Raw genomic sequence first — 25671 nt, 5'->3', positions numbered from 1 at the left:
GAGGTTTAAGCAAGCAGAAGCCCTTTTTGTTGCTCATGGAATGGCACTTGCAAGGTTTTCATTACATCCTTATGGCCCTTCAGAAGGCACGGCCCTGCTGAATGCTGAGACTGCTGTCTCAGGACTGTTTCTCCTTGGGTGCATGGGGCAGAGCTGGGGTTGGGATTTCCAGCTTGGAAAGAGCTGTGTCTCCAAGCATTTAATGATGTTTGGCACCCCTTTCCTTCACACTAATTTCTCCACTCCTGGTCAAGTCCACTGAAACATCCTGAATTTGTCCTTGGGAGACAGACTTCCTTGAAAATCTCTGCTGTATACTCATCCATTTCACCTCTTTTTCTGTACTTTTTTCCAAATCCTTCCACTGGAGCTAGTACAGAGTCTGGCACGTTTCCTGAGAAGGACTAGAATGCAGCAGCCAGTGATATCTTAGCCATAGAACACTTTAGAAAACTCCAGCCAGACTGTGCCAAAGAGTCCCTGGCAGCAGAGCTGTATGTTGAGGGCTAGGTAAGGCTTAAGCAGGTCTTGCCAGGGATGAGTAGCTATGTTCAGATACATCACAGGGAGTTTGTAGGGATGGAGACATGCACTCAAACCTGCAATCTGTGTATGGACTTGGAATGATTCTTCCTCCAGTGATCCCTGGACCAGTCACAGTTGTTCTAGCACTGGGTGTGAATGCCTCTGTGACACTCAGTTCTATTTCTGCAGCCCAGACAGGACTTTTCTGCAAATTGCTTGGCTTATTTTTACTGTTAACATTACCTGAGAAATCACAACCTTTTGGTAGAGAACTTGTATTTCAAAATAAACGAAACAGATTTTTTTACATAAATGGAAGTATACTTAAACTGTTCTAGTCATTTGTCTTTTTCTAAACAAATATATACAAGAAATACATCATTTTGTTTAGAAAGAATTAAGCAAGATTAACAATTTATCATTAGTTTTCATGTGAAATAAAATTTTATTCTTAACTACATTGAAAACAGAAAAAGGACAAAAACACTACGAATTCTAACCATCTTTTTTTCAAAAGACTTTTAAAACATGTCTGTTTCTTAGTTGAGTTTGAGATCACCATCAGCTGTTTAAATCAGAAAACACAACCATACATTTCCTTAAATGTGAAAATATTGGAAGAAAATTGTTAGATAGAAGAAATAATTGAAAAACGAGTGTATCCTTTGTTTAGAAATCTGTTTGCTGTCTCATAGGCATTTTTTGTCTGACACAGAGAAAGAAACAAGGCTGTCAAAAATCTGAAAATACCAATATAAAGACCAAACTACCACTTATAAGTCCTTATTCAGATGTTGCTTTCCTCCAAGAGATACAACTATGTGTCCAACTGAGCCTCATCCCAGTGTCGCCATGAAAAACACAGTCACCTCCCTCTTGTCACCATTCCCTGCTCTTTCAGCACGCACTGTACTGCAGACCTCAGCGTTGTGTGAATTGCAAATTGTGCTGCAATCTCAGAGGTGATGTGACCTGCTGCAAACTGCTGCATTTCCAGCAGATTTGCATACAAATGGCTAGGCAACCACATGCTTTCAGTGGTGAAGCTGGCTGACCAGGGAAAACCATTTCTTCAGATTGAAATGTGCCACAGGCATATAAAAGCTATAGGCTGATGCAGAGGTAATTGGATGAAGCCCTTCAGCCTGTCTGCTTTACCGGATGTCATCCTAAATGAGATAATGGTCCCTACTGACTTTTAAATCTATGAAATGCTGACTCCTGGACTGCTTGGTTATGGACATTTCTGATAGAAATTCTCCTGTTTGGTTTTTAGACTGGATCACCACATAGGATCAAGACATTTTCACACAGAAGTACCTGCAAAAGGGACATCCTTCAATTACTTCACAGAACATCTTTGGTCCTCTCCAATAGTTCTGCTTCTTTTTTAACATTAAAAACTAGTTTTACTGGGGGGGTGGGAGAGGGGGTTAGTTCTTCAAGAGTAACTTGCAGATCCTTTTTCAGTTTCTGAATGTTGGATGTCCCCCTGTGATTTTTTTGTGAAGGGTTGACAGGAACTATTTTTTTGCCAGAGAAGGAGGAGTGTGTCTGTGACGTGACAGCAGAGACACCTCTATATAAAATGCAAGGGCTTAGACATGTGGCTGACACACACCAGCAAGTGTGCTGTGTTCACTGCTATCTCATGCATTTTCCCCACCTACTCTTTTTGTTGGCATTAAAGCCCCTCTGTGCCAGAGGGTTGTGCAGGTAGAGCAGTGTTCAGACCTGCTCACCTGCTTGCCAAAGTGAGAATAAAGCAATTACTGGCTAGGAAAATGCTGGAAAAGATACAACCAGTGGTGTCCTGTATAACCCCGAATTGCCCTCACAGAGGAAACATCAAAGGAGACAGAAAAAAATCACAGTCAAATTAGAAAACTTGAGTCCACTAAAATATCCAAAAACTGTTTTATCAGGAAGGTTGATTTTGGAAAAAAATGAAGCAGAAAATTAAATCAAACCTTTAGCCTCAGTCTCTTGCTCATTTAATAAAAATCAATAGTATTGTAACAAAAGGTGTTCAACACATCAGCTTTTTGGCTCCAGAGTGATTCTGGCAGGACTAGTAAGTATTAAAGGACAGAATTATTAAATTAAGAAAGGCAAACTGTTGAACTGAGACCATAAATTTATAGTATAGGAAATAATGTCCTGTCACTCCCTTGTGGAAGAAAAAACTAGTCATCAATTAATATACTACTTTCATCTGCAAATTTTATAGGAACCTGTCAAGTAAGTTAATTAATGTGAGGGTATGTTCTATGAAGAGGGACAGTGCAATATATGCCTGTTGTAATTAACTTGAATCCTCAAAAATATTCCTCCTCATAATAGATGCATAGAATCATGCAAGGATTGTGAAGTACTTAAAGATCCTATAGCTCCAACCCCTTGTCATGGGCAGGGACACCTTCTACTAGACCCAGTTTCTCAGGGCCCCAGTCCAACCTAGTCTTGAATATTTCCAGGGATGGAGCATCCACAACCACTACGGAAAACCTGATCCAGTGCCTGAGCACCCTCTGAGTAAATAATTTCTTCCTAACATCTAATCTAAACTATTCTTTTTCAGTTAAAAACCATTGCCCCTTGTCCTGTCTCTACATTCCTCATTTCTATAAGTCCCCTCAAGGTTCTGGAAGGCTGCAATGAGGTCTCCTTGGAGCCTGCTCCAGGTTAAACTATCCCAGCTCTCTCAGCCTGTCTCCATAAGAGTGGTACTCCACCTCTTCAGTCATCTTTGTGGCCTCCTCTGGACTCGCTCCAACAGGTCCATATCTTTCCTGTGTGAAGGATCCCAGACCTGGACAGAGCACTCCAGATAGGGTCTCACAAAGGCAAAGTAGAGGCAGAAAATCACATCCCTGTACCTGCTGGCCACTTTTCTATTGCTGAAGTGAGGATACAGCTGGCTTTCTATGCATGGCTCATGTCCAACCTTTCATCCACAAAAGCCCCCAGGCACTTCTCAGCAGGGTCATTCTCAATTACTTCTCCCAGTTTTCACTCCTATCTGGGATTGCTGATCCAGGTGTAGCACCTGGCACTTGGACTTGTTGAATTTTATGACATTCATAGGCCCAATTCTCAAGTTTATCCAGGTCCCTCTGGATGGCATCCCATCCTTGTGTTGTGTCAGCTGCACTGCTCAGGTTTGTGTCATCTCCAAACCTGCTGGGGATGCATCAATCCCACTGTCTGTGCCATTGATGAGGACACTGAGGAGCAGCGGTACCAGCAGAGAGTCCTGACAGACATCGCTTGTCACCAGCTCCCACCTGGACACAGAGCACAACCCTCTGGTGGCATCCATCCTGCCAGTTCCCTATCCACTGAATAGTCCATCTATTAAATCCATCTCTCTCGTGTTTGGATATCAGGATGTGATGTGGGACCATATCAAAAATCTTACAGAAGTCTAAGTAGATGAAGTTTTTCAGTCTTTCCCTGTTGACCATCGTCATCACTCCAGAGGTCACAAGATTGATCAGACACACTTTACCCTTAGTAAAGCTGTGCTGGTTGCCTTGAATCACCCCATCATCCCTTAAGGTGCCATAGTATAGTTTCTAGGAGGGTCCACTCCACGATCTTCCCAGGCACAGAGATGAGACTTGCCAATCTGTAGTTCCCCTTTTTCCTTTTCCTTCCTTTCCCCCCCTTTTTAAAACTGGGAGCAACGATTACCATTTTCCAGTCCTCAGGGATTTCTACTTGACTGCCATGAGTTTTCAAATATGATGGAGAGTGGCTTGGCAACAATGTGAACTGGATCCCCCAGAACCCTCTGATTTATCTCATCAGGTCACATAGATGGGCAGCTATTTAGCTTCATCAAGTGATCCCACACCTGCAATTTCCTTACAGTGAAATGGACTTCACTCCCTCACACCTACCTACAGAGTGGGGGTCTTGAAAGAAAGTGGAAAACCTGTCTTCCATTGAAGACTCAGGAAAAAACTCAATAGTACCTCTGCCTGCTCTGAATCAGCTGTTACCAGCACATCCTTCTTGACTATCAGAGGAGTACACTCTCCTTGACATTCACAGGTTTTCGGACAAGATTTCTCTTGGTCCTTCTCAGTCTGGGACTCAGAATGGTGCTGGCACAAATGGTATATGTGGAGATTGAGAAAGGATGTCTGCTCTAGAACCTTTTCTGTTCACTCTGATTATTGCAAACCTGGACCAACATACATGTCCTAAACAAATGAGAGGAATTTCCTGAAATGCTGGCGTACCTACTAGCCTTAAATATTTTTCTCTGGGGGAACTCATGGTTTAAAGTCTCTCTTGTGAGGGTGTGTAATGCTTGTGTATCATTGAGGTGTTCTCCACCTCCATCTGCTATCTGGGATCGCACAGTTATACTGGAAGAAGGACAGAGACAAAACCACACCAGGATGTCTTTTCTCCTAACTTACACTGCCCAGAGCAGTGCTAGACCTTCTCAGGAAAGGAAGGAAAATGGTAGGGTAGCTCTTCTGTACAGTGATAATGAGGAGCAGAGGCAATTTCTTAGGCAGTGCCATAGATACTGTGACTACTATGCATCTTCTTTAATAATCTTTACTACAGCACTGAAGCACATACCTCACAGGCCTTTCTGTTTACTGTAGCTATGTAACAAGCTGAGGGATTCTGAGTAACAGGCTGAGTTATTTTGCCTTATTCTCTTTTCTAGTTATAATGTTTGCTGAATGTAGCAGTTATTCCCTAGATTGTCTCCTTGAACTCGGCCTCATTATTTTATCATTTTGACAATGAACCGCATTTCCCATCTGCCGGCTCCAATTCTCAATATAATCCAAATCCCTTGGAATTTGGTTACTCTCTTCCTTTCTATTTGTTCATCCTCTGCATCATCTGCAAACTCTGAGCTCTCAGAGTCAGACTGTGCTCTCCATCTTTTAACTATGGTAAATCTGGATCTTCTCCACTAAGGTCTGTGGAATTATTCCAGAGTGAGCGAACGGAAACTAGAGCTGGATATCGCTTAGGTTTTCAACACCCTCATCCAAGTAATTTTATATTTATATATAGACACATGTTATGAACAACAGATGTCCTAAAACTGACCTTGAGGACATTTTCATCTATTCTGTTATTATGCCATTTTTCTAGTTGACACCTATTTTTCCGCAGCCCTGAGTGTTTGTTTGAAGTTAATTCAACATCAATAAACATGTTCATACTGTTATGAATGAAGTTTTGGCAAGGTGAATATACTTTCAGGTTGTGTTTACACTCTTTTTTTCCCCCTTCAATTTCCTCCATTTTTAAATTCCTTTCTCTCAATAATTTTTTTCTTTACTACAGAGAAAAAGGGTTATCATGCAGCAGACCACTAGACATGCCCAGGGAGAGTAGGTTTACTGTGCTCCCTGGAATAAACAATAAAAATAAACAATAAAAATAAACAATAAAAAAGTTGCAAAGTGCCTGAATGAATGGAGTTCGATACTCCACACCAATGTTAAGGACAAACCTAGTAGAACTGCTGACCTGCCACATAACTGCAATTTAGTCTTATGAAATCCCTTCCCTTCCCCACACCTCTGGAACACCAATGTGCAGCAGAAAGAAAAACATATTTTGTCTCTATGATTCTTTCCCTTCTGTTTTATTTTTTCCATGCTGGTGAATCTTACTGCTGGTCACAACTACAATTTTCAGCATAAAGTCCCCAGGACAGACCAGATCACATGAGAATAGTATGAATGCCGATGAAATCTTTTATCAGGATGTTTGGGCTAAATATTGCCATACACCTTGAAGGTGTTACATCTCAACCAGATGATTTTCTTGCTTACACCGGTTGCCAAACTACCCTATTCTTCATAGTTTTCTGTTTTGCATTTTACCCCCTTATTTCTGTCACAGGAGCAGGAGAGACATAGAGTCAAGGCTTTCCTCCAGCTTGCAGCACCTAGTATTCTCTGACCTGTGGAAACAGGAGTAATGTGATCCTGTAAGTAGAGACTGTTTCATAATGTGCGCACACGAGGGAGTTCAAGTGTTTTTGGCATTACCTAACTCCCAAGTACTCAGCTTTTACCTCTTATGTTCTCTTAGCAACATGTGGTGCAATATATATATATATTTATATTTTTATATATATATATATACATATATAAAAATATATATGCAATTTCCTAGGTTTTTAACACAAGAAGATACAAATAGTGCCACATGCAAATAAAACAAGCCCACCCATGTGATCCATCAGGATTTGAAATATAAGAATCAGCAGACATTGGTGGTGATTGGGTTAAAGGTCTAGGGTCACCAGCTAGCTGCTCTGTTGGATGGTTTGGCTTTTCAGACAAGCCTTGGAGAAGAGAGGCACCACACTGAATCATAAATCAAACAGCGTGGGAGAAGAAGTGTGCATTTTATGCATGTTTAAATATACAAGTTTAGGAGATCTGGCTTGAAAGTGAGCCCAAGAAATCACAAATGACATCTCTCCCTACATCATGCTCCTCTTGGATCACCAGTGATCCCATTTTTCCTCTGTGGTAAAAGATGTGACTGGGCTCTTTTCTTCTAGCTCAGATGTTCATTCTTCTCTCCCTACAAATGATATGGTAAGAAATACAGGAAGAGCACATCTCACAGGGAGGTTAAGTGTGGGATTACCTGAGAACCAGATAAAAAAATTCTCTGAAGTTAGAGACAAAAAAGAGAAAAAGTCGTCTATTTCTGACAGAACAACATAGAGAAAGATCAGAGTGGCATGAAAAGCTGATGAGTAAAGAGCCACAGAGGAACATTAACATTTTTTCAACTTCAGGGTGAATTTCCTACTGATCTGTAGACAAAAATTACCAAAGACCTTCAAAGTAATTGCAGCCAGTTTAATGATAAAAGGTTCTTCAGAGTGAAAGAGCAGAAGTGTTTTCTTGAGGCTTTGCCTGCTCTGCCTGGCCTTCCCATGTCCAAAGACACTTTTCCAATAAGGGTTTATACTCTTATTGAAAGCTGCCAAAACTGTGGCTCTTATTTCTGGACCACACCTCAGGAGAGTAGAAACACAGACACCTTCTCCCTGCTTCAAGTGACAGAGACCCGTTGATTGCATTGCTTGTAGGCTGGATCTCAGGCTAGCCTAGCCATCAGGCTTCACTGTGCTACTACCAGTGGTGAGGAAAACAGCAACAAAAGCATTGTCCCTCTCACTCTCCTGGCATGGAGCAATTCTTCCACAACCTGGGCATCTCATCTCTCACAAGGTCAAGCTCCCATGACGTGCAGAGCCGCTCTGCTATCAGCAAATGCAATATTATCTGCTTTGGTCTATAGTAATCCACTGAATGCAAATAATAACTTACAGTTTGTGCACCTGGATTTCAAACAATGGCTCTGCAATATCATCTGACATCTGTGAAATCTACATACCATGTGCTGGAGAGGAAGGTGCAGAGGGCACTACGAAAATGAGACTCCAATGCATTTTATGCCACTGGAAAGGAAGGATACACCATGTTTTGCCCCTGTCTGGCTTTATCTGAACTCCTTTTCCTCCTGTTTCTTTTCCATTTGTTTCCATATGATGAAGTATCTCCAGTGTGCAATGCTGAAATGGAAGGTGCAGCTCAGAGCCCTGACCTCACACGGTCTGTCTCCAGTAGCGGGGCCAAAAACAGGTTGCTGTGATCTGCCTTGTGCAGCTCCTCCTGACAGGGAGAGCATCCTTCCCACCTTCCCCAGGCTGAGCAACTCAGTTCTGCACTCTGGGTCCTTCTATCAGCCCTGCGCTCTGAGCCACGGCGTGTGCAGAGTGCCAGTGGAGAAAACATTCAGAATGTGTTTTCTGAAGCGTCTGCTGCTGAGGGGGGAATTTAGCAAGGTAGGGCCTGGTCCATTGAGGAGCTGCATAGAGCCACACAAGGGGAAGCTGAAGGACAAAACCAGGTGACACCTAATTCATTCACTTGGAATTATCTCCCTGTCAAAAAAGCCTGTTCTGAATTTCAGGAGAGCTTACTAGGGTTTCTGATAAAACTGTAACCTCTGATTTCAGTAAGTTTGCTCACAGTTTTAATCCAAACATGTAAACAATTGTTTCTATAGCAGCTGTAAAGCACCAGAAGCGGCAGAAATGTGAGGGCAGAGCTTTTGCTGTAGTAAAGTGTGCCATAGAGCATACGTGTCAAGGAGAGTGAGACTCCTCACAAAGTCAGGGAATAAGAAAACCAAAGGTGTCATGTGAGTTTGAAGTTGAAGACAGGTGATAATTCAACACAGTGGAAAGTTGCAATATGTGCACTCAAGTGCAGCATTGGCTAGATGCTGTGGAGAGTGCTTTTTAATTTGGAAGCCTCTTCCCTTCAATTCCAGCAGCTACCTCTCTGATAGAAGCTAGGAGATTTTTTTTTTCAGCATTAATCACTGCATACCATAATTTCCCAACCATATTGCCTTTTCAGGTTCAGATGTAACAAGTTCCACTGCTATGCAGTCATTTTAAAAGGACTTACAACAGTGGCTGCTGGAATATATTGAAAAAATATTGAATATACATTTTCATTGAAATATATTGAAAATATATAAATATATTGAAAAATTATTAGTAGCAGCTTAATTGAATTATTGACAACCTTCCTCTTCATGTCATAAATTTGTCAGTGGAGTAATCCAGCATTCCCACAAACTTCATGAAGGATGCTATGCAAATTGTAATCCTGAATATAAATTTGCAGAGAGCATGCCTGTGCACCTTATGGCTAAGATCAGGAGGAAGCCATGGTTTGATGATAGCAGATCAAAATCATGCCTTTCTCAGGTGTGTATGCAGATAGTGTATTAATTCTCACAAGTATGATATCTAAAAGTATGAGTGAGGCACTAATTTGGTTAAAGCCAGCATAAGGTAACTGTAGTACAGAAAAAAATGAAGAAAAAAAGCAGAATAATTTATGTCCATTTCAATTCCACATGGTACAGCTTCTCTCACTGGTGTTTGATTTAGAGTCTGTTGAGTTGCCCATTGAGAAAACTAACCTTTAACTCCTTCCATAATAGCTATTCTGGGCTCTTATGTTCCCAGCAGCAAAATTTATTTCCCACTTTCAGGCCAAAGAAAATTGTTCCAAAGAATGTAGCTGAGACATGCTGATGTCTGCATTCTCTATATGTGCACACATGCATATCTGTGCATGCATGTGTATGCATTCTCCTTGCTAAGGACACAACTTTGGTAGGATGATACTGATGCTAAAATCTTATTCATGCCACCATTTACCTCAACAACATTTCTCTGAATCTATTCCCTTCTAAAAGGAGCAAAGTCTCAGCCACTCCCTTAATTGATTAGAAATGTTGATCCTGATGTCATGCCTCGTCTGTATTCACAGTCTCTGAGCTGCATAAATTCATCCTACATAATTTTCAGATTGAGAGGTTTTTTGTTAATTTAATTAAAGTTAATTTTCTTAATTTTGCTAGAGAATTACTGTTTGGGTTGGATTTTTTTAATCTGTATGTGTACCTTTAAAAGATATTTAAAGTCACACAATTACTGGTAAAACTGATTTTCATAAAACAGAGTATTATATCTACATATTCTACTACAAAAATTTGACTGTCAACATTTTGATTGAAAGCGTTTTTAAGAACCCAAGTTCTGTTCCACTATATCTGTTAAAATTCTGTCTTATTCTGTTTTCTTTTTTTTAAATTGTTTTTATGAATAAAGGAGATTATTTATATGCATAGTTATGTATCTGTACAGTATTTCCTGGGAAAATGCCTTTGCAAATTCATTGATCTAAAAAGGAGTTTCTTTTCCTCCTTGGGAACTTAATTCTCCAAAGCAGAACTGCATGCCTACATTGAGTTACACAAGAATAATTCCTGTTCTTTAGATCTTTACTGTCAAGCAAAAAGAAGATTTACTTGACTTCAGCATGGGCTTAAATAAAAGAAAGACAGGAAATTACTTTAGAAAAGCAGAGCAGCACCCTCTAGTGTGGACACATTTATATTAGTAAATAACACAGCTTTATGAATACCTGATTAACTTGATGCTGACCCACTAGACAGCCCAATGTCTGATTCAGATGTGGTTACTAAACTGCTCACTGGCCTCAGGTATCTTGGTTCACTTTGTCTCTTTTTCTTCACCTGTAAAAAATCAGATAAAAATAACCCTTTTAAAAACATGTTACACTGTCCTAATGGCAAGATCCTCCTGCACAAAAGGTGAACAGGTGAACATGATGATGGCCAGATTGTCCTCTCTACCTCCAGAAAATGTACTGTGCAGTGCCAGGGCTAGGCAACCTCTCTTGTGTGGTGCTTCACATCATCTTTCAGGCAAAAACTTTGCTTTTTTTCACAGTGTGATTTGCACCACCAAAGCTGTGCTTTATGTACTGAGATCATAGTTTCTACTGCCAGGTTTTCAAAACTCATCGATAGTGGATTGGTATTTCTACCCCTTGGAATGTCTGCTGCACATTCGCTTACGTAGTCTGGGATACCATTCTCTGACATTAACAAATTCCATTATCTTGCATCTTATTTTGGGACATAGTTAAGGACTGGACTTGCTTGGGGAAAATGAGTGAGAAAGAAGGAACACAGATTTGGTCCCTGTATGATTATCTCTTCTAACGAGGTAAATAGAGCTTCAAAATGCCTGAGGTCTTTACAGAGGCAACATTTAGCTATAAAAGAAACCAGGCGAGGAGCTGATCTTTCATTTCCTCTTTGTATTGCCCTTTGTCATTCTCCACCATTCCTGTTGGTTATTACTGAGCATAGCTATTGCTAAAAGCTGGAGATTATCATATGTGCCAGAGAGAGAATTTCCCAGTAGTTTTAGTAAACTGGAAGTGATGGGGAGGGGTGGGAAAGAAGATCAGTGTGCAGAACTCCTTCCTTAGAGTGATCTGCCTGGAGTTTGTCTGTGACTGTGCTCATCCTGCATGTATATGTGATAGGTTCATACATGGGTATATATTCTTTTCAAGCCATATTGCCCTTCCAGTGCATAGACAGATCCATAAATCCCAGTGGAGTTAGATAGGAAATCTCCTGTTGACACTGCATTGACGGGACTGTGTTGCAGGACTGGACCTGCCATGTAATAACCAGAAACTTCTTTGCTAGAACTTGCTGGGTGCAAACCACCAAATCTTGAATGTCTCTGACTCACACATGAAGTGACAAACTAATAAAGTAATTAAGGACCTGTCTAGGCTGGACAAATACAAAGCAGACAAGGAAATAAGCACCAACACATAGACAGTTCAGATGCACTGCTGCCATCTCAGTAGCTGGTTTTCCCACTGCTCAAGCACATGCAAGAATACCAGGTCCAGGCCACTCCCTTTCTAGTTAACCAAGTATTTTATTATTTTGGGAGGTGATATAAACCTTTCTTCCTGTCTCCCAGTGAGGTTCTTCCCTCCCTGCAGCCAGCATTTATGTCAGTCAAAAGTCCCCTCCCTTCTTCAATTCTTCAGCCCCTGAGAGAAAAAAAAAATTACCTATCAAAAATAGACCAGAGGAGACAGCAGCTTTTTTTTGTTTTCCCTCTGCAATAGGATCCAAGGCATAAAGTCAGGAGAGAGAAGTCTCTTCACCTGTGAAAGACAGGAACTGGGACATACTCAATCTCCAGGTTTTTCTTAGCACTATTCCTGCTTTTGGGTATGCAGTGATCATACTTCAAATCAGAAGTCTGTAGTTTCAAAAAAGATGGGAAAAGATATTTTGTCTGTCTCGTAATCAGCAGTCTTCTAAGCCAAAATTCAGATTTTCAGCAGGATTAAGTTAACACATGCTAATCTCCAGCAGGCAGAGAGGAGTGAAAAAATTGTGAAAAGTAGTAAGATTAGAGATGTGCTGTAAGGAGACAGAACATTCTAGGGGTTCACAAACAATATATTATTGGATTTTCTACCAGTTACATATTTCTTCTTTTATTTAAAATAGTGTTATTAGAGCATGATTTTGTATTGGGATCAAGTCTTTCACTGATGGGACCAGTGTTTTGGACACCTCTGCACTACTGGCAGGAGGACTTGCACAAGTTCCTTATGCACAGTCACAAAAACCAGCAACATGAAAGTGACGACCAGAGATTAGAGATTAGAAATATTCTTGGATGTAGTTATCACAACTCTCCACTGTTTTAAATGTCTTTTCTTTTATTTCAAGCGGAATTTATAGATTCTGATCCTGTAAGAATTTAACACCCCAATTATCCCTAGCCTTGCTTTGGACCAGTTGCCGGTTAGGGTAGGACTCTGCATGCAGAAAAGTGGCCAAAATGTCATGCCTGTGGCATAGGAGGATACTTTTTTGAACATGGTGCAAACCTTTCCTTAACAAATGTTTAGGTCTTATTAGCTCTGTCTTCCAGTATAGTAGTTTTTTCTGTTCAGTATAGTTGCACTTAATCTGTGGATCAGGCCTTCTGACTGGCAGTACATCCAGAAAAAAGGGGACGCGTATACTGCCCAGCTACCATAAAGCTGGATACTATTATTGTTCTATCTATGTCTACCAGCTGGGACCAAGCCCTTTGTGAGCAACATAAGGCTAAGGCCACATATAATCTAGGATTTAGCCAGAGGATTTTATCTTCTTCAAGACAATTAATATATTTCATAAGGCTAGGCGAAGCAAACTACTTGGACATGAGCTTGTGATTATTCCTCATTCAACAGATTAGCTTAGCAGGCCCAAGTGATTTAGCTAGAATTTTAGGAGGCTCTTTCTGATCTGAACTATGGGTTTTTAAAGCCAAGGCCCTGCATCTCATAGGATGGAAAACAGTTTTTTCCTAGTGTTATTGTGTGGACAATACAGAAGCAGTTAAAAGAGGAAAAAAAAGAACAGCAGCATTGGCGGGGGGGTGGGAAGAAAAGCTGCAGAAAATCTGAATTTAAACCAACAAAATAGGATAGTTGGTAATTCAGAGTGGTATTTTTCCTATATGGAGCAAAGTGATTTTTTATGTATTTGCTTTGTGATATGCCTAATACAGAGAGGAAAATACCAGGCAGGTATGTGCCTATGCTTCTGTTGCCTTGTGGCACAGAACTGAGCCACAGACATGTCTAGGTGAATCAAGACACTTGATTCTTTTGCTGATACAAGGTTAATAACCTGTTAGCTTGGTGTGCCTGTACTTGGTTGCTGCTTGGGAAAGTTTTCTTCCAGTCTGCGTTCATCTGCTTCTCATAGAGCTATGCCCACACTAGCCCACAGCTGGGTCCCTCTGTGGAGCCTGAGAACCTCAACCAAGACTGAGAACCATGCAGGAGCATTCCAAAGGAGGATGGAGCACAGAAACACTGACGCAATGTTGGACATCATTCCCTGAGGAGAAAGAATACATACTCTGATGGATGGCAAGACAAGGAAATGTCAGAAATTTCATCATCTGTGCTAGCAGGATTTTCATACATGTTTCTAGCTCTGAGACACACTCTGGGGAGGACACCAGAGGCTGACCAGATGGCATTGAGGATATGAAACACACACAAGGCAGATGCTTTCAACAGCCCTGATCCTCGTTATGCTTTCTGAACAGATCTCAGAATGATTCTCTGTACTGCTATTACTCAGAGCAAGGGCTGGGACAGTAATGCACCAGCTGCACCTCTTTTCTGGGTACTCTCCATATTTGGGCTTTTCCACCATCATTTACATCTTGTATGAGCCAGATTCAGAGGGAGATTTCACAATCTTTTGATAGCTATGTGCTTACTGAACAGCACTGTGTTAGCAGTCTCAAAAAAAAAAAAGATACTGTTTCTGATTGTGTGAAACAAGGAAAGTTTCTCAGAAACATCTCTTTGGAATGCTGTCAAATAATTTCTGTACCAAAGTTTATCAAATCACCAATCACCTAGACTGGCAGAACAACTTGCTTCATGGTGCTCCCTCAGTGGAATAGGATGTGACATTTTCAAGCTGTCACTCAGTGCTCTCGGCAGTCAGATTAAACAGAAAATGTAGAAAGTTCAGGTGTAATTGGCAATTGCTTTTAAAACACTTGCAGTTGCAAATCAGGATGAGACCTGGCAAACACAACACAGCCACGGTGGAACCTAAATGAAATTTCAGGAGTAAACTTCATCCAATGTGTTTCCTCTGCAATGCCCAATACACAGGAGCAATGTGGGAGACAAAGGAGGATACCACTAATAAATCACATGTGCAAGCACTAACTCACAGTGAAACCACTTATCTCATGGGTTGTTTCCAGTGATACAGGTATATGAAGATTTTACCACAAAGTTTTTTCATTGTGATAAACTTGTGTAGGCAAATCCTGTGTTATGGATAGGTGAACTGGTGCAGGATTCTCTTGATTCTTTCACATGTCTAAAATTTCTTCTTCTTAAACTGAAAGTGAAAAAGAAGGCCAGAACAGAATAGTATAAAATTATAAAACGTTGTACTCTGTGCTCACTCTAGATTTTTCTCACCAACAGTTTCATCAATATGTTTTAGTACTCTGCAGGTAGCAATTAATCTTTTATTAATTTATCGTATTAGGTTTCCCAGGAAAGCAGTCCAGACACAGAAGTGACCACTCTACTGCTCTTTGTTTCCTCAGTCAGGCAGGGCTGAGACTTTGAAAGGGTTTAAGAGTTTACTTATATTTCATTAACAGCAAGGAGAAAGTTCTGTTCCACCATAAATATGTACCAGCAGCAGAAAACAACACAATACTGAGAACAAGAATTTCATTACTGAATTAATGGTTTTTTCCTAGTTAGAGGTGCATTTTGTCAGTATCATCACCATGTCTACTTGTTCCCTCTCCTTCTCTGACCCCAGAACCAGCTTGTTTTGTGGGGCTGGAGTCCCTGTGTTTCACTTGAAACATCTGTAGCCTTGTGTCTAATCCAGCCAAGACATCTGATGCCTGTCTACCTGGTAGGACACCTCCAGCCTGCAATTCACCCAAAAGAAAGCTGACTAAGATGAGTAAATCGTGTTGGAGGTGCCTCTCTTTCTGACTTTCCTTCCTCAGATGCACAGGCCATTTGGAGACAGCAGTCAGACTGCTTAACTTATATTTTGGTTGTTATTTTGGAGAGAGAGAGCTCCATGCCTCGGTGACGTTCTTCCTGCAGCACCTGTCTATGCAGTGCACTGCTGCAATTCTATGAGATCCCTGATGGAATTGGGGTCCCAGTGTGGCACACACCCTGAAAACAGATCTGAACCTTTTCTAGAGAGACAAATGAAGTGATTTGATGACAAAAAAAAAAAGCATATAGAGGCAAAATGGTTTCCTGACATCATACAGGAGGTGAGTGGCAAAGTGTGGAGAAAATCAAGGCACATTTACTCCCAAGAGAATGTCACACCCTACATCAAATCACACACTACTTCACATTAAACTTCTTATGTTTATCTGTCCTTTGGATCAGAAAGGTTGCTCTGTCCTTCTCCAGCTGGAATGTCAACCTAGCAAAGTCAAGTCAGATTTTACAAAATTTAATGGGAGGCAAAACATAGTTCTGTCTTCTTGGGTGAAAGGCAGTGTGTGGACCACAGTTTTGCCAGAGGAGTACCTGATTCAGATAGGTTTCTGAAGACTGGTCAGTTAGCATGGAATATATTTTTCTGAACATCACAATCTTTGACTGAGTTATAATAAAAGGAGAGAGAAAAAAATATTAATACAGTGTGCAAGAGCAGGGAGAGAATGTGTTTTCCATTAAATTATTTCAGTGGAGTCCTGGCCAAGTGAATGGTTTCTTCTTCAGTTAAAAACTAGAGAGAGAGTTCCTTTGGCCAGGTCATCGTTTTAGCTTGTTCTTGTGCTGAGTGTTTTCTGATGCACTTTCTTTAGATTAGTTCCTTGATCTCTCTCTGCTTCTCACCTTCAGACACATGAAGATTTTAATATATATATATTTTTTTTTAATGTCCCAGCAACACACTAAACTTGCTGCATACTGGTTCCCAGTCTGATAAACAGTGAAGACAAGCCAGAGAAAAACGGCTGTGCATTAAAATGCCAGCCTTTGTTCCACTGGAAAAAGACTGGCTAGTGCACTGTCAGACATAGTCTTTATACTAATGATGTCAGCTGTGAAAATTCAGTGCCCACATGCACAAGCACTTCCTTTCCATGGGGCTCTAAGAGTTCAAACTTCAGCATTTCTGCTCTGGTGTGTGACCATCTCCCTGAAAGAAGAGATGATTGCTAGGCAAAGAGCCAGACCTCCCTACACGGCAAGATATCCATGCATGTCTTCCTACACATTCTGGAGATGGGAACTTGGGATCCTGCACCCACGCAACCCCTGCCTCCTGCTCACTGAGGCATCTTTGTGCTCTGCCCTTGCCTTGGTGCAGCTCAGTCTACAGAAAGCTCCCTGCAGCTGGCAAAATAGTTGACAAACTGGCTGTTATCCCACTTCTTCTCCGCTCACATTGGGAGAGGGGAGAAAGAAGAAGGCTCATATCCTGAGTTATTACTCAGAAGAGAAGAGACTGTCTCATATTCTGAGTTATTACTCCAACATCCCTAGTTGCTATGGTGTCCCAGTGACCCCTGTGCATGCAGTGACAACTACAGGGGGCCATTAGTTCCTGGCTTACTTCACCTCAATTTTGGAGTAGAAACTGATCAAGAACAAAAGAGTCCAGATGAAGTACTATACTAAAAGAGAAGGTATAAAGTAGGCAGTTTGAGGTAAGGTGAGTACAGTTTGGCTAGCCCCCCAAGAAGAGGTGTCACCAAGCACTCAAACCTCCCCATCACCTTACTGCTCTATTCTTATTCTACAGCCACAAGCCACCCATCTATATTTGGAGGGCAAAGTGCAGTCATTCACTGCAGCAGGGAAAAGTTGTCTGTGTGTGGGGAGCTGTCTGACTGCTGGGCACTGCTGAGACTGGTGAGCTTGGCAGTTCTCAGCCTGGCCTTGGCAGCCTGACGTGCTACAATGGATACTGAAGGAAATGAAAGCTAATACGCTGAACAGGAGCAAAATGCTGCCTCATCACAGGCCTTTGATCTCAGCCTGTGTTTTACGCTCCTCAAAGGTATTTCTGGGTTAGATGTGGGCACTGAAGCCTCACTTTTTAAATTAAATATTCTTCTTTGTCCTTTTTTTTTTTTTAAGGAGAGAGGCATTTAATTTCTTATATTAATTTCTCCAATAAAACACACAGTATTTGTTGGACGATTAAACAACGAGAGTTGTACTGCTCTTTGGCAGACAGCACAGTTCTGTAATTCCAACCTATTCACATCCCTCAGCACTCCTTTGAAAATGCCAAGATTTCCCTTCCTTGCCAAGTGATGAAAGGGATGTGCCAGCTGAGAGGGTGTTTTAAATTAATTGCAAGTACAAAAATGGCAAGTAGAAAAAAAATTGTTGGGCAGAAAAAACACCTGTCACTAGTGCAGTGCCATATATACCCCAGAACAGCCCTTGCTGTTTTTGGGCCTGTTTTGACTGATTCACCTGGTGACTTCTAACATTCAGCTGTGAAACAGTGAAATCAACACACTGTTTCAGCTCTCAGAGCTGCATAAAACAGAGCTTTTTGCAACAGTATTTGGATAAGAGAGGGGTGATGGCATTCTGGGCGGTGCATGCTGAATATCTATCCTGTAAAGCTCCATGCTAGTGCTGCTCCCCTCAAGGGAGCTAACAGGTGGCATACGACAGACAGCAGTCCTGCCAAAGCCAAGGAGCAGCATGGATTTCCTATGGTACACAAAGGTTTGTGTCTGAAGGAAGAAAAAGCATCTCATTTGTCTTATACTTAACCTCCATGGGCACTGGATTAACTTTGAATACATATTATTAATCTTCACTGTTACTTTTCCCCCCAAACCTAGCAAGGTTTTCTGATTATCTTCCTGGCTTCAAGATTTCGGCCATAAACACAGAAATTCAGCAGGATAGCATCATGAAGCCAGGTGTGAAGGGCTATCTCTTCAATGGCCCTCTCTGTGGCATGAACAAAAAAGGATACATCTGTCACAGACAATATAGAAAGAGTTGCTGGGACACTTCACTCACCCTGACACAGAACACAGGAACTTTCCACTGAAAGTGAAGATGAGAGATTGGGCTGTGGAAAAAACCCACAGACCAGAACTATATGCCAGTGGAGACTAACTACCTAATCAGCCAGACCTTTCTCCAAGGATCACACTGTGTGTACCTGGATATCTGTCCTTGCCAGCGACATCCAGCCCAAATTCCTTCTCCTACTCCAGCTTTCAAAAGAGAGGGGGAAAATGAGGGAATCTCATCAGAGTACCCTTGTCATGCACATGGTGAGGAGAACAGATTTCCCTTCCACAACACTAGTAACAGGATGGTCAGAGGAGAAAAAATAAGTCTCCCAAAATATTTAAAGTAGGGATTGCTGCATCCCAATCTCCCTCAGAGACTTGATTGACTTGACTCTCGAGGCAGTGGCAGCCAGGACCTGACCTAACCCATTAGTAGAAACATGGTTTATCACTCACAATATCAATCCTATGATCGGTTTATCAGCCTTGCAGTGCATCCAGATCATCAACCAGCTGGCTGAGGGCAGCCTAAATAAGGGCATCAACAGGGTCCAAAATTGTCTTTTAATTTCAATAGTGTAATATCTAATTTAAAATAAGATATTTTTTATAATGTCCCTGGTCATAGCCTGTTATTACTCTTGTGTACATAAATAATACTTAATTTCAAGGGCAGTCTCAGTCATCTGCTCCACATCTATTTACATACAAGTAAATATCAAACAATAATGCCACTGTCAACCAAAAAAAAAATTAATGAGAGAATAAGAGGAATATATTTGCAAATTTGGGATGACAGTCCAGAATGAATGTCAAAAATACATCAGCAGCCGTAATAAAAAGATACCAAATCTGTTTTCTTTATTTTCTCCCCGATCCCACCCTCCAAAAAGCTACATTAAAATAGGCATTTTCTAGCAAAGTGTTTGGGTTTTTCCAGCACACTGGGATCAATACTTCCTCTCCAAATAGTTGGAAAATGAGTCACTGATCAAATGTTAGCCACAATTTATTCATTGTGCAATGTTCTGATCTCAATGCAAGGTCTGCACTGTGAATATTTCTAGACTTACTAAGAGCCTATTCTGGTATTTCTCCCTCTCTAAATTGCTTTTGTTCTTGAATGTCACCAGAGCATCTTAGTGGACACATGCAGTCAAAGCAGTTTTCTTAAGAAAGCCAATTATTTACTAAATAATTCATCAGCTACATAAAAGCCAAAAAGGGGCAGAAAAGCTCCAGAATGAAACACCACTTTATGCAAATCAATGTTGCTCATACCCTTCAGTTTCTGGAGGCAAGTGGTGCTTTGTACAGAGCTTGCAGAGCAGTGTGCTCAGCAGCTCACCCTGAGCAAACAAGACAGGCTGGAGGGACAGGCTGTCAGCAGCCAAGTGAGTGACCTAGCTGGTGGTGGGTGAGCTGCAGACCTCCTTGCCACGGGATGGGACATCAGTTGCTAAATTTTGATGTGTTTTCCACATCCCTAGTGGCTCTGCAACATCATCCCTTCCCCTCAACACACTGCACAGAGCTCTCACCCCGCTGTACCACCCCAATTTGTTGCTACCACAGCACAGCCTTTTGAAGTTCTGAGGGCAAAGAATAATTTTATCCCCTGGCAACAGTAGAATGCAAATTTCTGTAGGTGGTAAGTGCATTGGTTCCCTGTTCTTGGCCAACTCTTTTGCCAGGGTGGAAGAAGTGGAATGAGCTGAGGAAAAGAGCTGATGTCCTTCCAGGTGGAGAAGTGGAGGCTGACTAGAAACCCTCAATTCTTCCATGTTCTTTCACAATCTGGACACATCTGTGAACATCTGGTAGTCTGCTTCTGGAAAACCAAGACATTCCTCAAGCAATGGAAAGAGCAAAGCACATATCCAGTGTGTCTCCTGTGTGGGTTCAGTTACACTTCACACAAGCTCTCTCCTCAGCAGGAGAGTGAGTCAAGACTTCCCTACCTCTCTCCTAGGACTGGGTAATGTCATTATCACTGAGATCTCTCCTCTTCAAACTAGGTTGTAACTTCCCAACATACTCACAACTTGTTAGAACTGCTGGGACACACATGCATTGTTACTGCATAACGTTCATTTTCTGAAGAAATTGCTCTGAAAATATCTCTCTGCTCTTAAGCAACCAGAATGTGCCTGTCTCCCTCTCTTCACCTTCGTGTTCATATCTGGATGTGCAATTTTTCATTTGGTTTGTTTAGTTTATTACTCTGGAATTAATTTAAAGAATTAGTTTTGCTAAAATTACATATGTGGTGGTCTTTGCTGTAATTTCATTAAAAAGAAGTGCAATTTTCTCTCACAAGGGATGAGGGTGTGGGAGTGAAGAGAGAGCAAGACCACTCCAAAGATTACCAGTAATAGAAGTAAACCTGTCTTTCATTTAGCCAGTCTGATGTATTTATAGATTTTCAATTACATATATCGTAGCCTGCAATACATTCCTAATACTACTTTGGAATTTAAATCACTGCCTTTGCTTTTTTTTTATTATCTGTTTCAAGTCTAGCACTTTAATAGAAAAGAAAAAAAAAAAGAGAGAGAAACTAGGTAATGGTGTGTCCAGAAGAAGGAGATATCAGTTTTCTGAGCTATTGAATTGCAGAGGTAACAAAGACTGCCATTCAACACATTAAGGAATTAAATTTGGACTGGCAGTTTGGAATGGATTTTTCTGCAGCACTCAGCATTTTCCTATACCAGGATTCTTCTGGAACAGCTACCCCTGATGGTCCACTCTACAACAGCAGTTGCTCCAGAGCAGATTAGATTAAATTAGTATACTTAGGCCAGCATGAGAATGGCTCATGCACAGGGACTGAATCACAAATCGCTCTTTTTCTTTATGTTAATCCCATAACATTAACCAAATTAATGTCCCTTTGCAGACAAACATTTGTTCTTTGTCGGCACGGGAACATTTAAGGAAATTAATTCAAAATAACTTTGAAAAAGGATTTGTTAAATTCCTCTAAAGCCCTATGACCTCGGTTTAGTTTAATTGGGCATTAATTCATTTAACTCAATTCTTGTCCTAAGTCGATTAAACTCAACAGAATTGTGACCGTTTCAGCTCTGAAAGAGAATATCCACACTGTGCTCCCAGCAGTTCAATTACAGCAGTGGAAATGCACACCTTTTGTTAAATTTGGATGATTTTTCTTCAGTGTCCTGTGCTGAAAAGTTCTCTGTGATGCCCCAACAAGAACAAAGTCTGCTTGATTTGCAAAGGTCGTAAGGATTTAACCTTAGATCTTTGGCTCCTGCCCTTGCTATGTACTGGTCCGACCTTCCTCCCAGTACTGTGTCTAGTTCCACGGTGCATTTGGGGATGGAGTCAGTAGTCCTTTTTATTTGTATAGACATTAAACTCCTCTGAGCTTACATAGGACTATACAGAAAAAACCCAACAGGGTTATTTTTGCCCTGGATACATCAGCTTGAGTCATGAGCACATCCTTTTTGCTCAGGCAAATCTTTCGCACTGTGGAACAGCTCATTGGGTGCTTGGCACAGGAAGGGTCTTGTTGGCCTCTCCATGCGTCCTTGTTTGCTATAGTTGCATGGCTTATTTTACCAACAAACCAGTTGCATGGCTGATTTTACCACTCTCCACATATGGCAGGTCACAGAAGCAGAATTTTGATTTAGGGAACCTCTATGAGACCAGGCCATAAAACAGAGTAGCTGGGAGCCCAAGACTCAGTAGTAGTTGTGAAAGAATGAAAATGAGATATATAGCATCACAAAAGGAAAATAAAGTTTTCCCTGCCACTGCTGTGAGATATTATAAAAGTCTCTCTCAGGAATGCTCAAGAGAAGCTACATGTTTTGCAAGGTACGTTTCAGCCCCACAAAATGCCTAGGAAGCATGGACTCCAGATAGAGAAGTGTTACAGCTGTGCTATATTTTTCCTTTGCAACTTTTTTGGTGCCCATAAATGCATACACTCACCTCATAAAGCTGTATCATGGTATTGGGTTTGCATGGCAAGGTTTTGCTAGTGGAGGAGCTACTTCTGTGAGAAGATGCTAAATGCTTCCTCTGTGCTTGACAGAGCCAGTGCCAGCTGGCTCTAGGATGGAGCCACAACTGGCCAAGGCCCATCAGCAACAGTGGCAGAGCCTCAGGGATAATGCATCTAAGAAGGAATGTGGGGGAGTGTAACAACTGGGCAACAGCAATTGCAGACGGAGGGAATGAGAGTATGTGAGAGAAACAGCCCTGAAGACATCAAGGCCAGTGAAGAGGAAGGGGCAGAAACTGTTCCAGGCACCAGAGCAGATGTTGCTCTGCAGCGCACAGTAAAGACCGTGGTGAGGCAGCACGAGGGGTCCGCAGTGGAGCAGAGATCACCTGCACTCCAGTGGAGAACCCCCCACTGGAGCAGATGGAGAAGGAAGCTGTGACCCCTCAAGAAGGCCCACATTTGCTGGCAGGATTTGCAACCCCATGGGCAACCAATGCTGGAGTAATTCATGAAGAACTGCAGCCTGAGGTAAGGGCCTACATTGAAGAAGACTGTCTCCCATGGGAGACACTCCATGCTGGGTGCAGGCAGAGTGAGGAGTTCTTCCCCTGAGAAGGAAGGTGCAGCAGAAACAACATGTGATGAACTGATCACAGACACCATTCCCTGTCCCCCTCCACCACTGGGGAGGTGTGGAGGATGTAGAGAATTTGTGAGTAAAGCTGAGCCTGGGAAAAAGGGAGGGGTAGGGGGAAGGAGTTCTAAGATTTGGTTTTATTTCTCATTACCCTACCCTGATATGATTGGTAGTAAATTAACCTAATTTCTCTATATCTGTTCTGCCTATGACAGTAATTGATGAATGATCTCTCCCCGTCCTTATCTTGACCCCTGAGCTTTCCATTATATTTTCTCTCCCCTATCCAGCTGAGGAGGGGGATAGAGCTTCTGACAGAATAGCTTTGGTGGGTACTTGACATCCAGCCACGATCAACCCACCACCACCCCACTGCAAACAGCAGTTCCACAAATGTGGAAACACACAAAGCACACAAGCTACACAGAACAGCTGAGCTGTACAAGGAATCAGCAGTTAAGATTACTCCTTTTCTATCTGTTCCCAGGACTGTTTTTCCTCCAGCACCTTGTGGAAGTTTGGCAGCTTTGCAGTAGCTAAAGGAAAACTAGAAGATAAAAGGCAGCATAGGAATACTGTTAAGAGTTTGTTATAAAATTCTCATTAATTACCCAGCAATTCTGCATTTAAAAGTCATCCAGCAAAATGTCTGCTGTTTCTTTGTCCTAAGATGAAAGGCAGAGAATAGTAATACTCTTTCTTCTTTCCAGAAAGGAAATAGGGGGAGGGTTGTCATAGATGTGTGCAAAAGAACAATGGCTGGTGGAATATGTTACAGTGTCCTCCATGGAAGCAGAAAAAGGTAATTTTCCTGCTAGCTGTCACAGAGACTAACCAGACCAGCAGGGTATTGGTAAGCACAGATCTAAAGAAGGCAAGGTCTTGCATTAACTGATGACACTGTTTTGCTTGCATGGCAATTTCAAGGTTTGCTTAATTAAAGGAAAACATATTCTAATGAGTATACAGCAATGGTAACAACATCCTGACTGTACAATGCACTTTCTGCCCAGACAAGATAGAGTTTTGCACAACCAGTTCCCACTTCAGGCTGTTCTGTAGGCATGTCCCCTCCCCTCATTTTTGCAGCTATGCACAATTACTGTTCTTCATCAGCTTGGCCTTACATGTCTTTTGAATATGATCAGCATGAACACAGCAACTGTGTCTGGCTTGTGGATTCATTGCAAGGTGGAAGGTGCAACAGAATTGGATGGATGGAAATCAATAGAGGATAGCACCAGGAGTCCGTGTATGAATCAGCCTGACAAACATTCAGGAATTTAAGGAGTATGAAGGATTAAAACTGGGGGCTGCTCTTGGGCACTTGAGAACAGGCAACCTGAATATCTAGACACCCTTGAAAGAGGTGAAATATCCTGACTCAAGCCAGCTGCAACCTGCTTAAATCTTTGGAAAATTTACCTCTGCCTGCATGTGACACTTCATGGTGTGAAGTGAGCTGGTAACATCAGGGGCAACATGCTGGGAGAAGATAGTCATTCATTATTGCATTATCTATCACATGTAGTTGTCCTGCCAGTCTTACCTGTATTTTCAAGACCACTTCCCCACTCCTTCCTTGCCACTGCTGCTTCTCCAGGATCTCGGCTGTTGTTTGCTTTCCTTCTTACAATTTGGTGTTCTCATGCAATTACATATGGTTTTCCTTCTACCATAAAAGATGTTACCATTTCCAGCACTGAGAATGTCTGAGGAGCAGGAGGCAATAAATAGCAGAGTGCAAAGGTCCCCTTCTCTTGAACTGGCAGATCAGAAATTTGAGCTGAAGTGAATTTCTGCCAGGTTTACAAGCAAGGCAATCAGCCCAAGAACAATAATTGTTTTAGATGTGTATCTGCAAAGAATAACAATCCCAAATGAGGAATTACACCTCTGACAGAGTGTACAAGCCCAGTGCTCTACAGCAACAAGTTCATTGAGATTCAAGTTGTATTAAGCCTAGTTTCTCCAGTTTGACTTTATTCCAGTCTTTTGCTACTGCAGATAAACTTCTTCCCAAACAGTGATGACTTTCCCAAGAGCAGATTTAAGGTCTCATGGAAAGCAAAAGCATACTTTCAAAATCTAGCTCTTACCAAGCTTATCCTACTAACACATGCTCACACAGCTACCTTTGTTGAAAAGTCAACCTGATGGTGCTAAGTCTGAATCTTTGGGGTGTATTTTCAGCAACACACCTCCATGACTTCTCCAGATCCTGGCAACAGCTAGTCAAGACCACAGGACAGTAGCAACTGAAATCTTGAATGTGATTTCTGAGTTGGTCCTTGCAACATGTGGAAACTATACTCTAAGTACTCTCGTTCTCACCCAAGAACCCCTCTACCTCATCTTCTCCTGCTGACCTCTCACTATAATATGATACGTATCCACACTCGCTGAGACTAATTGTGCCCCTTCGACCTAACAGAAGGAGAATCGGAACTAGCTTCCAGATTTAACATAAAGTACGCAGCAGGACCTTTCGCC

The 25671-nt window shown here is 41.7% G+C and overlaps 1 long non-coding RNA gene across 1 annotated transcript in view; it reads right to left on the bottom strand.

Annotated features, from left to right (window-relative positions):
- Positions 1 to 25009, bottom strand: part of LOC120509495 — a 47137-nt gene extending 22128 nt beyond the window's left edge. The window contains exons 1-2 of the long non-coding RNA XR_005629282.1: positions 24728 to 25009; positions 10551 to 10662 (exon numbers count right to left, since the gene is read on the bottom strand). This is a non-coding gene — a long non-coding RNA (uncharacterized LOC120509495). The remainder of the gene's footprint in view (positions 1 to 10550; positions 10663 to 24727) is intronic.
- Between the last annotated feature and the right edge of the window lie 662 nt (positions 25010 to 25671).

Source organism: Passer montanus, unplaced genomic scaffold, assembly GCF_014805655.1.
Source record: "Passer montanus isolate IOZ18808 unplaced genomic scaffold, ASM1480565v1 scaffold52, whole genome shotgun sequence".
NCBI classification, from domain to species: domain Eukaryota; kingdom Metazoa; phylum Chordata; class Aves; order Passeriformes; family Passeridae; genus Passer; species Passer montanus.
Note: the sequence above shows the minus strand (reverse complement) of the source record. Positions and strands in the feature narration are given on the sequence as shown.